This window comes from Belonocnema kinseyi, chromosome 10, assembly GCF_010883055.1.
Source record: "Belonocnema kinseyi isolate 2016_QV_RU_SX_M_011 chromosome 10, B_treatae_v1, whole genome shotgun sequence".
Lineage (NCBI taxonomy): Eukaryota > Metazoa > Arthropoda > Insecta > Hymenoptera > Cynipidae > Belonocnema > Belonocnema kinseyi.
This window is the reverse complement of record NC_046666.1, coordinates 94,441,452-94,454,418: the sequence shown is the minus strand read 5'-3', so window position 1 is coordinate 94,454,418 and position 12,967 is coordinate 94,441,452. Positions and strand designations below refer to the sequence as shown.

At 35.6% G+C, this 12,967-nt stretch overlaps 1 protein-coding gene across 2 annotated transcripts in view; it reads right to left on the bottom strand.

Annotated features, from left to right (window-relative positions):
• The window catches only part of LOC117181863, a 106,962-nt gene that overhangs the window by 30,673 nt on the left and 63,322 nt on the right, over positions 1–12,967 (bottom strand). The gene's annotated exons all lie outside the window — the stretch shown is intronic.

Sequence of the window (12,967 nt, the reverse complement as noted above, 5' to 3'; positions counted from 1 at the left end):
AAAGGAGGACCCAGAAATTTGATTGGCTTAAAAAATGATCTTCACTAGAAACCCTTGCTCTGGAACCTCGGAGGCTCAAAAAAGAGGAGACCGATTCTTGATTTGAAGGGCAGAATTAGACTAGCTTTTGATTAGAGAAGTGGTTTTTTCTCTTCCGCGAGTAGCTTTTCATATTTTTAACTCGACATCCATTACATTAATTGTATAAAATAACCTTCCTCTAAATAAATGATAAAAGTGGACGCTTGTGATTATTTTTCTGTTTAAACCTGTTATTTTTTTAACTCACCTATCTTCATAGGTCTTAAATTTTTTCAACGGATCCACGTTTACCTTTAGAGTCCGGCCGGTAATATCGCGACATATATAGAGGACGCGATACCCGGGTTGTTACAAATGTAAGAACGTGGCGCTACTCACGTATCCAAGGAGTTTTTTTTCTCCCCGTGTAGTTCAAAAGTGTTCGTCGTAGTGCAATTTGAATTAAAGATTAAACAAAGTTTAATTTGCACATTTTTTATTTAAACTCTCAATAAATTACACATATAAAATAGAAGCTTTTAACGATTTTCAATCAAGTGCAAATAAACTGCAAAACTTTAACCTTCCACTTTAATAAATTGAACAGTTTAAAGATCTCTGGTTGAAAAAAATGAATGCGCGCTATCTTTTTAAGTTCTCTAAACTAAAACTATAGCTCAATTTCAACTTATATTTTAAAAAATGGCAAGCATTGAAACATGTCCCTCTTTCAACTCAATAAAAAGATTCTAAACAAAAGTTTCCTTGAAAAATATACATTGCAATCAATTCATATAAATTAAAACATGTCCCTCTTTCAACTCAATAAAAAGATTCTAAACAAAAGTTTCCTTGAAAAATATACATTTCAATCAATTTAGATAAATTAAAATGTATAAGGTAAGACTGATTCACATAGCCTTACTGATAAAACCATTGAGTCAGCCCGGTATAAGACAAAAAAAACTCATTTGTATTTCAATTCCAAAATAAATTAATATCTTTTAAATTAAGTGCAGAACCAAAATTAAATACGATCGACCCTAATGTAAATTATAAAATCGTCTTTACTGTTATGATCGTTGGGTCAATAAAAAAACGATATCTTTCAAATAAACAGCAAATATATCATCTAACTATATCCAAAAATGAGTGCCCCTTTCTATTAGCAAAAACTTAAAAAAACGAATTTCCTTCCTTCCAGTTCTATAACAATCATAACAATAAAAAGTATCCCTCTTTTAAATTCAGGAAAAATTGAAAATCAACATTTCCTCTCCTCAAAATCAACGATAATATACATTTTTCAATTATCTTCTTCTAATTTACAAAAAAAAAGAAAATAAAAATTTCTTTTCTCAAAGACAATAAAAATCTTGTAAATAAAAAAATGGCTTCTTCCAAATAAAATTTTTTTATTTTTCTTACTTTAAAAAAAAGAATTTTTTGTAAGAAAAGATCGTTATTTATATATTATTTATCTAGATACTTTGGTAAAGGCATGTAGTGTTAGGCGAAACGTCAGAATTTCAATAAACGAACCTTTCAGTATTTTCGTTTTAATCTTTTAATTAATGAAGACCGTAAGACCTACTCAATTTTTTACTCTTAACCATTGTGACGTTAAAAGTTTTTGCAGTTTGATTTTGTTCATTTGGAACAAATTGTACTTCGATTGTACCAACAATTGTTTGAATATAACGTGGTAAAACTATTTGTGGTTATTCATTGTGCCGAGCAGAATGCTTATCAGCATTATTAGATCCTGAATTTATATTTTTGGGTATTCAATCAAGTTCGTTATTGAACTTTAAACATTTGGCGATCCTGTCAGGATCTGTTGGCATTTCGGATTTAGTAGTGGGCTAATGATGATTTGTGGAAATTACGTATCACTACTGGAACTTGACAAAGCGGTTGGTTGTTTTTGTGCTGTGTAGTTTCGAATGTGACGCAGTGTTGTGCAATCGCTGAGTGCTGTTGTAACTTTAATTTTAAAACATTGATTGATTCTCACACTTTTTTTGTTATTTTTTTGAACTGTAAATTTATAAAGTCGGTGTTATGTATCAAAGATTGGATTGGTAAATAACTGGTGCAACAATCACTATTCACAATGTCTACTGAAAATTCAAAGGAACAGCAAGACCCAAATTCGCAACTTGAAGTTCTTATTTGGCAACAAAGGAATAATTTAACAACTTTGACTCGACATTATAATCCATTGAAGAAACGCTTGGATGGCAATTATGTATAGTAACACAGACGCAAATTTACAATTTACAATTAGCCACTGATGAAAATGAACATTTCTTAAAAGAAGAATTTGAAGCTGCGGAGCAGATGTTTCTTGAGATTAACGTCGTAGTTATGACCCAATTACAAATACTTGAGGAAGAAAATCGTCCACAAAGAACCTCGGAGTTTTTTCCGAGGAAATACCAGAAATTCTGTCGGCACTCTACAACAGAAGATAACTTCGTTACCAAAGATTACACTTCGAAAATTTTCAGGTAAGCCAAAAGACTGGGAAACATTTCGCGATTATTTTATTTCACTGATTATCAAGAATTCCGCGTTGGATAGTCTTCAAAGATTACATTTTTTTAAATCGTCGATTGATGGAGAAGCCCTTTTTCTAGTTAAAAACATTCCGTTAACTGAAAATAATTGTGAGTCAGTATGGGATCAGTGAGAAAGAAGGTATGAAAATCCTCGCGCTCTAATTAATGCAGAATTAAAATGACTTTTTTAAATTCCCGCTATGAAAAGCGATCCTGTCAGAATATACGAATTTTTCAAAATTTTCAACATTCTTGAATACACGACTTCGAGCATTGTAAGCGATTCAAAAAGAAGATGAAATAGTCCAAATCTCTGCCTTGTGTGACTGATTGTAAAAGCTCGCACTCCTCTGTTCAGTGTCAATTGAGACTCCATACATTATTACATTTTAAACAAAAGAAGATAAAGAATAAAAAGGCATCTGTCTCAAGTTCGAATTCTGTAAATATAAATACGCCTACACCGTCAACCAGCTTAACTCCAGTTTTTCAATCGCATCATGCGTCATCGAATGCAATGAAACCTACTAAAGTTTTACTTTCAACAGCGAAAATAGTTGTTTCGTCTAGTGCTGAACGTTCGGTCCCGGTTCGTGCTTTGATGGACCAAGGGTCACCTTGGTGATTTATCACCAAAGAGTTGGCTAACGTTTTGCAAATTCGTCCAAGACGTTTAGACGATATTGAGCTTCTTGGGCTGGGAAATGTTTTAAGTGGTAAAACACGTCTTATGGCTTCAATAAAAATTCGTTCGCGATCGGGTCAAGTTCCGCTATTTTCTACAAACGCGTTGATTTTGGATAATCTTACGAATTATGTACCTGCGGTTACTAATAATGTTTCATCAAAAGCACATTTGCTTAAAATACAGCATTCAGCTGGATTCCTTCGGGGAAGAATTATAGTTTTCGCCCTGATTTGCCATCTTCAGAATCACGTTTGGCATTGGTGCATCACTGTGTTTCGAGCAGTAATTTAGACTGTTCTTTGGAACGACTTTGGAACCTCGAAGAAGTACCTTCCGTCTTGCGTTTAAATAAATCCGAAGAGGAATGAGAATTGCATTTTAAGTTAACGCATACTAGATCTGTCGAAGGCCAATATGTTGTTCGATACCTAACCTAACTCATCATTCACTAATCAGGAAGTCTAGTAGCACTACGGCAGTTCGAAGTGTTTTTAATGCGTCATGACATGCATGTTGGGCGCAAAGTACAAACTAATCTATCCGAAGTTCTTTTGCGATGGCGAACTTACCAATTTGTTTATACTGCAGATATTGCAAAAATGTATAAACAGATTCTCATAAATAAAAAGAATCGCGACTATCAGAGAAGTCATTGGATTCCGACACTAAACTCCGAACCGTCGGAATTTCGTTTAAGCACCGTGACTTATGGAAAAGCGGCTTCTCCATTCCTCGCTTTACAAGTCCTTCGGCAATTGGTCCTAGACAAGGGACTTCAGCATCCTAAAGGCCCGATCGTCATTACTCATCACACTTATATTGATGATTGCCTTTTTGGAGCAGATTCAAAAGCTGAAATAATTGAAATTCGAGATGACGTAAAAAATTTGCTTCAAAAAGGTCATTTTAAGTTGAGAAAATGTGGCAGTAACTCGCCCTCGCTACTTACGGATATTGATCCGTTGAATCATGTTTTAGCTGTCGAAAAACCCTCAGATTAAAACGATTCTTTAAAGGTTCTTAATATCGTCTGGCATCCCATCTTGGATGTCTATCGCTTTAAAATACAACTACCAGAAGTCTCGCAATTAACTAAACAGTCAGTTATATCCATAATTGCTCGATTATTTAATACCTTTGGTTGAATATCACCGGTAGTAATTTTCGCTAAAATTTGTATGCAAAGCTTTAGATTAAATCGATCTCTTGGGATGATATTTTACCAGAAGATCTCTCAGAATTTTGGAACGAATATCGTGAGAATTTAATCCAATTGAAGATAATTTCGATTCCGCGATGGACAGGCCAAGGAAGTAAAGTTATTGACAACACACTTCTTGGGTTCTCAAACGCTTCGAATTTAGCTTACGCCGCAGTAGTTTACCTTCATTTCACTTTCAAATCTGGATAAAGTCGCGTTGTTTTATTATCAAGTCGAACTAGAGTAGCACCGATAAAATCGCAAACACAAACAGTTCTACGCCTGGAACTTTCTGGTGCTTTACTTCTTGCTAAATTAATCGCAGCTATTAAAAACACTTCGCAATTCTCAGAACTAAAATCGATATGCTGGACTAATTCAACTAATGTTTTAGCTTGTATAAATAAGTACCCTTCCGATTTGAAAATGTTCGTTGCTAATCGCGTCGCCGCTGCTATTTAGGCGGTAGCACCGTCTAGAATTTGGAAGCATGTACCGATCAAGGATAATTCTGCCGATTTAGCTTCTCGTGGTGCTTTTGTTTCTAAACTTACCGAAAATGGTCTTTGGTGGCATGGTCCGATGTGGCTGAGTCAAACCAAAGAATTTTGATCTTCGATGGGAGACGTTAGGAACTTCGAAACCGATTTGGATCTCCGAGTGCAAACTCATCACGCATATGAACAACCTAAATTTAACTTAGAAAATCTATCAACTCGAATCTCGTCGTGGCTAAAACTTGTGCGTATTTTAGCGCATGTCCTCAAATTTTTGGCTATTAAAATCGGATTCTTCCCTGTTAAAATTAAAATCGGAAATGACATTTTTATCGTGGAATATTGTGATCATAGTGAAATTGTTTGGCTCAAGTATATTCAGTCTCAATTATTTTTTAACGAGATTGCAATTTTAGATAGAAAAATTGAATCAGACCGGAACAGTCCATCGCTATCATTAAATCAGTTTCTTGGTGAAAAAAAAATCCTTCGCGTTGAAGGAAGATTAGCTAACGCAGCAATGGAATTTATTCGAAAATTCCCAATTATTATCAAAGCACATCCTTAAGTAAGTTTGCTAATACGACATTTTCATGGGAAATGTTTGTACGGAGGAACGTAATTGACTTTGAGTCTGCTAAAACAAAACTGTTGGCTTATCCGCGGAAGACAAACAGTTAAATCTATCATCTATAAATGTATTCCTTATGTTCGAATTCGTTGGGATATTTCAAATCAATAAATGGGTGCGTTGCCTAAAAGCCATATCACGCGACCTGCAAGACCCTTTACTCACGTTGGTATCGACTATGCACGGCCGATCCAAGTAACGATTCATCGGGGTCGAGGATACAAGTCTCATTCAGCTTATATAGCAGTGTTTCTTTATTTTGCGATTGGAGCCCTTCACCTCAAATTAGTCAGTGATTATACTACTGAACCATTTCTAGCTGCACTTAAGCGTTTCGTTTCCCGTCGAGGGATACCTCACACGATTCACAGTGATCGACGGACGAATATCCAAGGTGCTAGTTGCGAACTTGACGATACTTTCCGAAGGGTGACACAAACACCTGAAGTTCGAGCGTATGGGATTTCATTCCCCCCGCGGCGCCGCATTTTTGTGGGATTTGGGAATCTGGCGTGCGAAGTGTAAGGAACCATTTGCGACGCGTTCTCGTAGCTCAAACTCCTTCTTTCGAAGAATTGACTGTATTATTGTGCAAGATAGAGGCATGTTTGAATTCAAGGCCATTGTGCCCTCTATCAGATGATCCAGATGATCTAAAAGTTTTGACACCAGGACATTTTTTGATTGGTGGAGAACTAATTGCAGTACACGAAATTTCATTAGAAAACGTAAAATCCAATCAATTGTCAAGATGGTAATTGTGGCAACAAACTCTTGAAACTTTTTGGAAAACCTGGTCTCAAGACTATATTTCATCTTTACAACAACGTACCAAATGGCAACTTCGAAAAAAAAATATTTATGTTGGACAAATAGTTTTAGTGAAAAATGAAAATTTACCGTCCACGAAATGGACTTTGGGAAGCATAGTTGATGTTAAAAAAAGTATAGTTGAATTTGTTTGTGAAGTGACTGCTCGTATGGCGTCAGGCACTTATGTACGACCGATTACTAAATTAGCTTTATTACCCATTAAGAGAGATACATAATTTGACGAAACATAAATGTATCTTATTACAAATATATCGTTCAATATTTTCGAAATTTGGACCGCAAGGCACCCAAGGGGGCAGAAATGTTAAGGTTTCATACTTTTTGAATTTAAAATTATTTCGCGCTTAAATATTAGTACTTTAAGGGGGCTCGAGAGGCGCTATTATGGTGTGGTATGTGCGAGTGGAAAGAGTGAAGTTAGATAGTTCGTCTTTCATGGCAGAAAAAAGTTTTATTTTGAATGCTTTTGAGCATTTTCCTTCGTCGCGAATTCGATTTCGCAGTTTGATTTTGTTTATTAGGAAGAACTTGTACTTCCATTGTATCAAAAATTGTTTAAATATAACCTGGGAAAACTATATGTGGTTTTTCATTGTGCTGAGCAGAATGCTTATTAGCATTTTAGATCGTAGATTTATCTTTTTGGGAATTCAATAAAATTTGTTATTGATTTTTAAACAAAGATCATTTATTAATTTATATTTATTTAGTTTTTAATCCTTTCAATTTCAAATTTTCGTTTAAAAATGAAGACATAAAATAGAAACATTGTGAAGTAAAAGATTTTTGAATTAAGCGTGTTAAACCCAATGATGTAGTAATTAAAACAGTTAACAACTAATTAGTGAAATTTCATGTGAAAAAATAAATTTATTCTAAATTTTGAATATTTGTTCTTCTGAAAATTGTGCTTCTTTGTGCAGATAATAGAAAACCCAGAAACCTACTATAATTTTTGATGAAAAAGAAATTTTAAACCTAAAAACTACAAAAACGCAGCGATTCAAAGATGTAGGCCTTACATAAGCAAGAAATAAGCACAAATATATATATTCATTTATTTATTAATTTTATTGAATAATTATCTTATTTGTGCATTTATTTAAAACTTCAAAATTGAACTGTTATTAATGTTGGAAAATTTGCATGTCTTTCTAGAAATGCATAAAGTTTTATCAAATTAAACTTTTTAAACAGTTTATTTAGAAAATTGCAATGACTTTGAAAGGACTTTAAAGAAGACCTTCTTCCTAAAATCTCCTTCGTCGCATTTCTTAGATCACAGGAAGTTTGCCGTAATAGTAAACCATTTCTAAAATCTGCTTCTAGCTTTGTCTTTTAAGTCAGTTTCAAAAAGACTTCAGAGATACCGGTCGTGTACCCGAAGAATGGGAACAAACCAAACAGAAAATTCTGAATTTTTAATATTTGTTCTTCGGAAAATTGTGTTTCGTTATGCAGATAATAGAAAACCCGGAAACCTATTTAAGATAAGTAGTTTATATCAATTTATCATAATTTTTTTATGAAAACGAAATTTTAGACCTAAAAACTACAAAAATGTGGAGATTTTTGTTCAAGATGGGGGGGGGGGGGTTCTATTTTTTATCATAAATTCAAAGATATAGGCCTTAAATAAATAAGAACTAAACACAAATGGATATATGTGTATGTAAAAGTATATATTCATTTATTTATTTCATTAACTAATTATCTTATTTGTGCATTTAGTTAAAATTATTATTATTATTAAAATCTCCTTCATTGCATTTTTTAGGTCACAGGAAGTGTGCCGTAATAGTAAACCATCTCTAAATTGTGCTTCTAGCTTTGTCCTTTAAATCAGTTTCAAAAAGACTTCATAGATACCGGTCGTGTATCCTAAGAATGGGGATAAACCAAATACACAATTCTAAATTTTGAAAATTTGGTTTTTTTAAATTGTGTGTCGTTATTCAGATATTAGAACACCCAGAAACCAACTTAAAGATAAGTAATTTATATCAATTTATCATAATTATTGGATGAAAAAGAAATTTTAAACCTAAAAACTACAAAAACACGGAGATTTTTATTTCGTGGGGGGGGGGGGGGGGGGGGGTATCATAAATTAAAAGATTTTGGCCTTAAATAAACAAGAAATAAAAATATATACATGTACTAAAAAAAATTGTCCTCAGGACAACCGGAGGATTTTGCCGGGAGTGGGTGCTAATCTCAAGAATTGCACCAGCTTTCAGCGAAATCGCGATAAAATTTCAGCCAAAACCACGTCTCACGACCGTGAGATAGGTAGTTACAGTCTGTAACGGAATGAATACGATGATCCGACAAAAGTTTGGTGCACCCTGAGAACACGAAGTGATCCAAAGACTACCGCCTTCTTCATTCTTCGCGCAAGTGTTTTAGCATATTGTTGACACGCAGGGATGCTTTTCAAGCTATTAAAGAGTGGAAGCTTGGCACCTCTAAGATCGCCGATGATAAGGACGATTAGTTTAACAGAATAATCCGGGTACAATCGTTTCAACTCCCTTATAAGGTCTCTGTACCTCTCTTTCTTTTCATTCTCCTTGGCTATGATGTTTTTGTCAGCTGATGTCGAAAATTCGACAACGAACATGGTTGGCTTCTCGAAGTCAAGAAGAACCATGTCTGGCCTCAAGTGTGCAACAGAAATAATTTCCGAGAATATAGAGTTCCAGTATATGCGGCACTTCCAATTGTCGACAATTGAGTCGATTTCCCTAGGAGCATTTAGAGGAGCGATATTAAGGCTAATGCCGTCAGAGTGACAGAGATGGTAATAAAGCTATCATCCGGAATGTCTTGGCTCAAAATGTGGCAACGGTATGTTAAGGTGGAAATGACATCGTCTTGGCATGCCAAAAATGAAACCCTCCGTACCAGACTTCAATCCGGGCGATTTAAGGAAAGCAAACGTTAGATCACACGACATTGCCTGATCCTCCACATTTCTGTGGAAGATACCGTGCATCCTTTTATCGAGGAGCTGTTCACGAAAGTTTTTCTCTTGTGCTTTCTTAATTCGGGCTTTCAGGAGTGAGTACTCGAGATAGATAAGATTTGATGCATTTTGCTCACTCCTAATACTGAAGTTAAGTCCGAGTGTTTCAGCAGCCTCCTCCGCTGCTTTGTACAGAAACGCTCCTTTGCCCACTTCTTCGTGATTCCTGACAATTTTAAGAAGAGGGTCTCTTCCATTAGCGACTCTATGTGCTGTACCCAGAATAATCCTGTTGTTAAAACATTCAAGACTCAATATTTCGCGACCAACTTGACGGCTTGAGATGTACAGTCGCGGAACAGAAGACTTAAGATGCATGCTTTTATTCATGTTCATAACCTTTCTTGTCTCGATATCAAGGGATCTGAGCTCGCTCTTCGTCCATGGAACTACTCCAAATGAATAGAGTACTACCGGGACGGCAAGCATGTTCGTTGCAGATACTTTGTTCATCAACCGACAGTTCGGAAGACCAAATCTGCTGGATGAGACTTTTGTATCTGCTGCGGAGAGTATCCTTTATAGACGTCACATCCTGAATGCGGCTGTGTGTCGTCTTTTTCATACAAATAATTACTAGTAGACAATTTGAATATTTTCCATTACTTTTTAAACAATTTTCAATTGTTTACAGATTATTTTTATTTATTATGCAATTATTTTAACAATTATTTATTGTTTATTTTCAAATTTTTTAAAAATTGAGGCACAGATGTCAACTTCTTCTTCATTGTTATTCTAAGAAACTTTTTGTGGATGTTGTTGTTTTCTGTTTGTTGTTGACTTTGTTTTCTTTATGTAAACCATCCATACTTAGTTTGACATAAATTAAAAAAAATCGATAATTAATTGCAAAAACAATAACATTAAGATTTTTGCAGAATTTACTAGTCCTCGATATCATTGAATATTATGTTTGACTCAGAAAATACGATTTAAAAAGTATTTTTCAAAAAGTAATTATTTTAACAAGTTATGTTTGCTATTCTCTGTATCTATCTATTCTTTGTATATACTATACAGTCATGTAATACACCACTCAGTTATTGTAAACAACCTGATTGAGGAAATTAGGATTGTTTAAACGAATAGAAATTTTTTAAACATTACAAGAAATGTATCAAAATTATGTAATTATTCAACAAAACGTAGCATAGAATACCAATTTAGAAAAAGTGGACATCTCTAGCTCAATGTTCAGAAATTTGAAAAAAAGAATAAATAATTGCTTAAATGATGATATAATGTTTTTTGAAAAATGTGCTGCTCCAAAGAATGAGAAACCATTACATTTCAATCAGAAAATATGATTGTTTGTTTTATATGAAAAAGACGACGCATATTTGCTAAAAATTAACAATAATGAACGTAAAAATGTAGTTTTTTTATTTTTGGCTCATATTTGGGGCGCTGTGGGGGCAGGGGGGGGGCGTTAAAAATAACATTTATCAGTATGAATTTATTTCTCAAACACTCCATATTGTTAATCGATTAGAAATATATTTATAATTATTATTAAATTTTAACATAGTATGAACAGTACAAACTGTGCAATTTAATTTTATAATTCTATGGCTAGGTCCCCAACTCGAAAAAGAAGGCTCCTCCGCTTTCTGTTAATGATATTTTAATTTTTCGAATTAAAAGCAATGAAATCGAACCAAATGATGTGAATCTTGAAGCAAAATAATTCATCAATTCTGACCAAAACAACACATTTATTGTGAAGCAAGCAATTGTATTTGAAACAAATAAAGATTCAAGGACAAAAATAGGACGCCGCATCTTTTTCTTACAGTATTTTTTGTCATACAATCCGAGAAGAGAGAAAAAAGGCGTATCCAGAAATTGAACGGATTAACCGATTTTCTTCTCTCTTTTTTAATCATCTTATCGTTATGTAATGAACCGAATGCATAGTTTAAAAATGAAATTCCCTAATATTTGCTAATTTCTAATTTCTTTCAACCGAATGTAATCTCTAACAATAGGAAAGTTGAGTGAGGCATGACAGACACTCAATCTAAATTCTCGGCTCGATCCTAAGTTTACGATGTTTTAAGTATCGTCGAAAAAATGACACTCTCGACCACCCGCTGTTTCATAGCCAGCCAGAGGGCACACGAACTACGTTCACCAAATACACTCATGGTGGCGGTTTGCTACTTCCCAGGTGCATAAAATGCATCAATATTCAATTAAATGCAATAAAAAAAGAACAGGGCCATTTTTCGAAAGAAGCGCTCTTAGAGGTATTGCAATTAGGCATTTATAGTCTGTGGTTGAAATATGAAATCATACAATTCAGAATTGTGGGGAAAAAACTTGTCAGAGTAATACATGGGCTAATTTTCAAGCCTGATGAAGCACCTTAAGCTCTCCAAAAGACAGATAATAAATCTATGGGAGGTCGAATCGAAAGCTTTCCGATAATCAATCCAGGCCATCGATAGGTCACGCTGGTAGAATGTTGCATCTTTGCAGACACATCTATCGATAAGCAGGTTCTCCCGACATCCCGCTACGCCTTTCTTTGAGCCTCGTTGTCCATACATTTCTTGCCACACAGGTTCAATTGCCGGAACAATCCTATCATTTAGGATAGCTGTTAATATCTTAAACAGTGTGTTGAGACAAGTGATTGGCCTGTAATTATGCGGGTCAGCTAAGTTGCCTACTTTCGGCAGGAGTATTGTGCGCCCTTCCACCAAACACTCCGGAATCGGCTCTTCCGACTTTAAATATGAGGTGAAAATACGGGCCAAATGCTCATGGGTTGAAGGAAAGTTCTTTCGCCAGAAGGTTTTGATGCAATCTGGTCCCGGTGCGGAACAGTTCTTCATCCCTCTTAATACTTTTTTCACCTCCGCGGTAGTGATGGGCAGGCATTCTTCATCAGGTGTTATGAGGTCATCACATAGATCCTTTAGGCTAGAGCAGGTAGAGCAGGTAGAGCAGGCGTTCCGCTTACATAGTCCCATACCACAGAGTATGTAGTCGTGCCATGTAACCCCGTTCAGGGGCCATACTCGCATCGCAGCACCCCAGCAAGTCGTGATTCAGTCGCTCCGTCCACCTAAAGGTCCCGAGATTCCGCCGATCCATCGCATTGAATCCATTTTTATTGGCACCCTCAGCTCTGGAGTGGTCGGCATTGTTGGACGACCCATTGTCGGGAGCCCTACGCGTTCTGTTCTTTTGAACCGCACTTACTACAACTATGTTTGGTGTTATCATTGTTGTTCCCACGAGAAGCTAGGAAAACGGGTTCGTCCATCCTTGCAGAGCGACGCATGCAAGGATAAGACTGCGTACTCTGAGGCGTCGCCCGGTATTCCAGAGTCACCGTTCTAGCTTTCGGCACAGTTTTCACACCTCCGCTTGGGGGTTCATTCCTTCGGGACCAACCCTGAAAAATTGTCCGCGACTGACTATTTATTTTTGTCCCCATATTCAGCAGAAACCCTTGGTACAGGGACCCTCTATCCGCAACCCGAGGACGC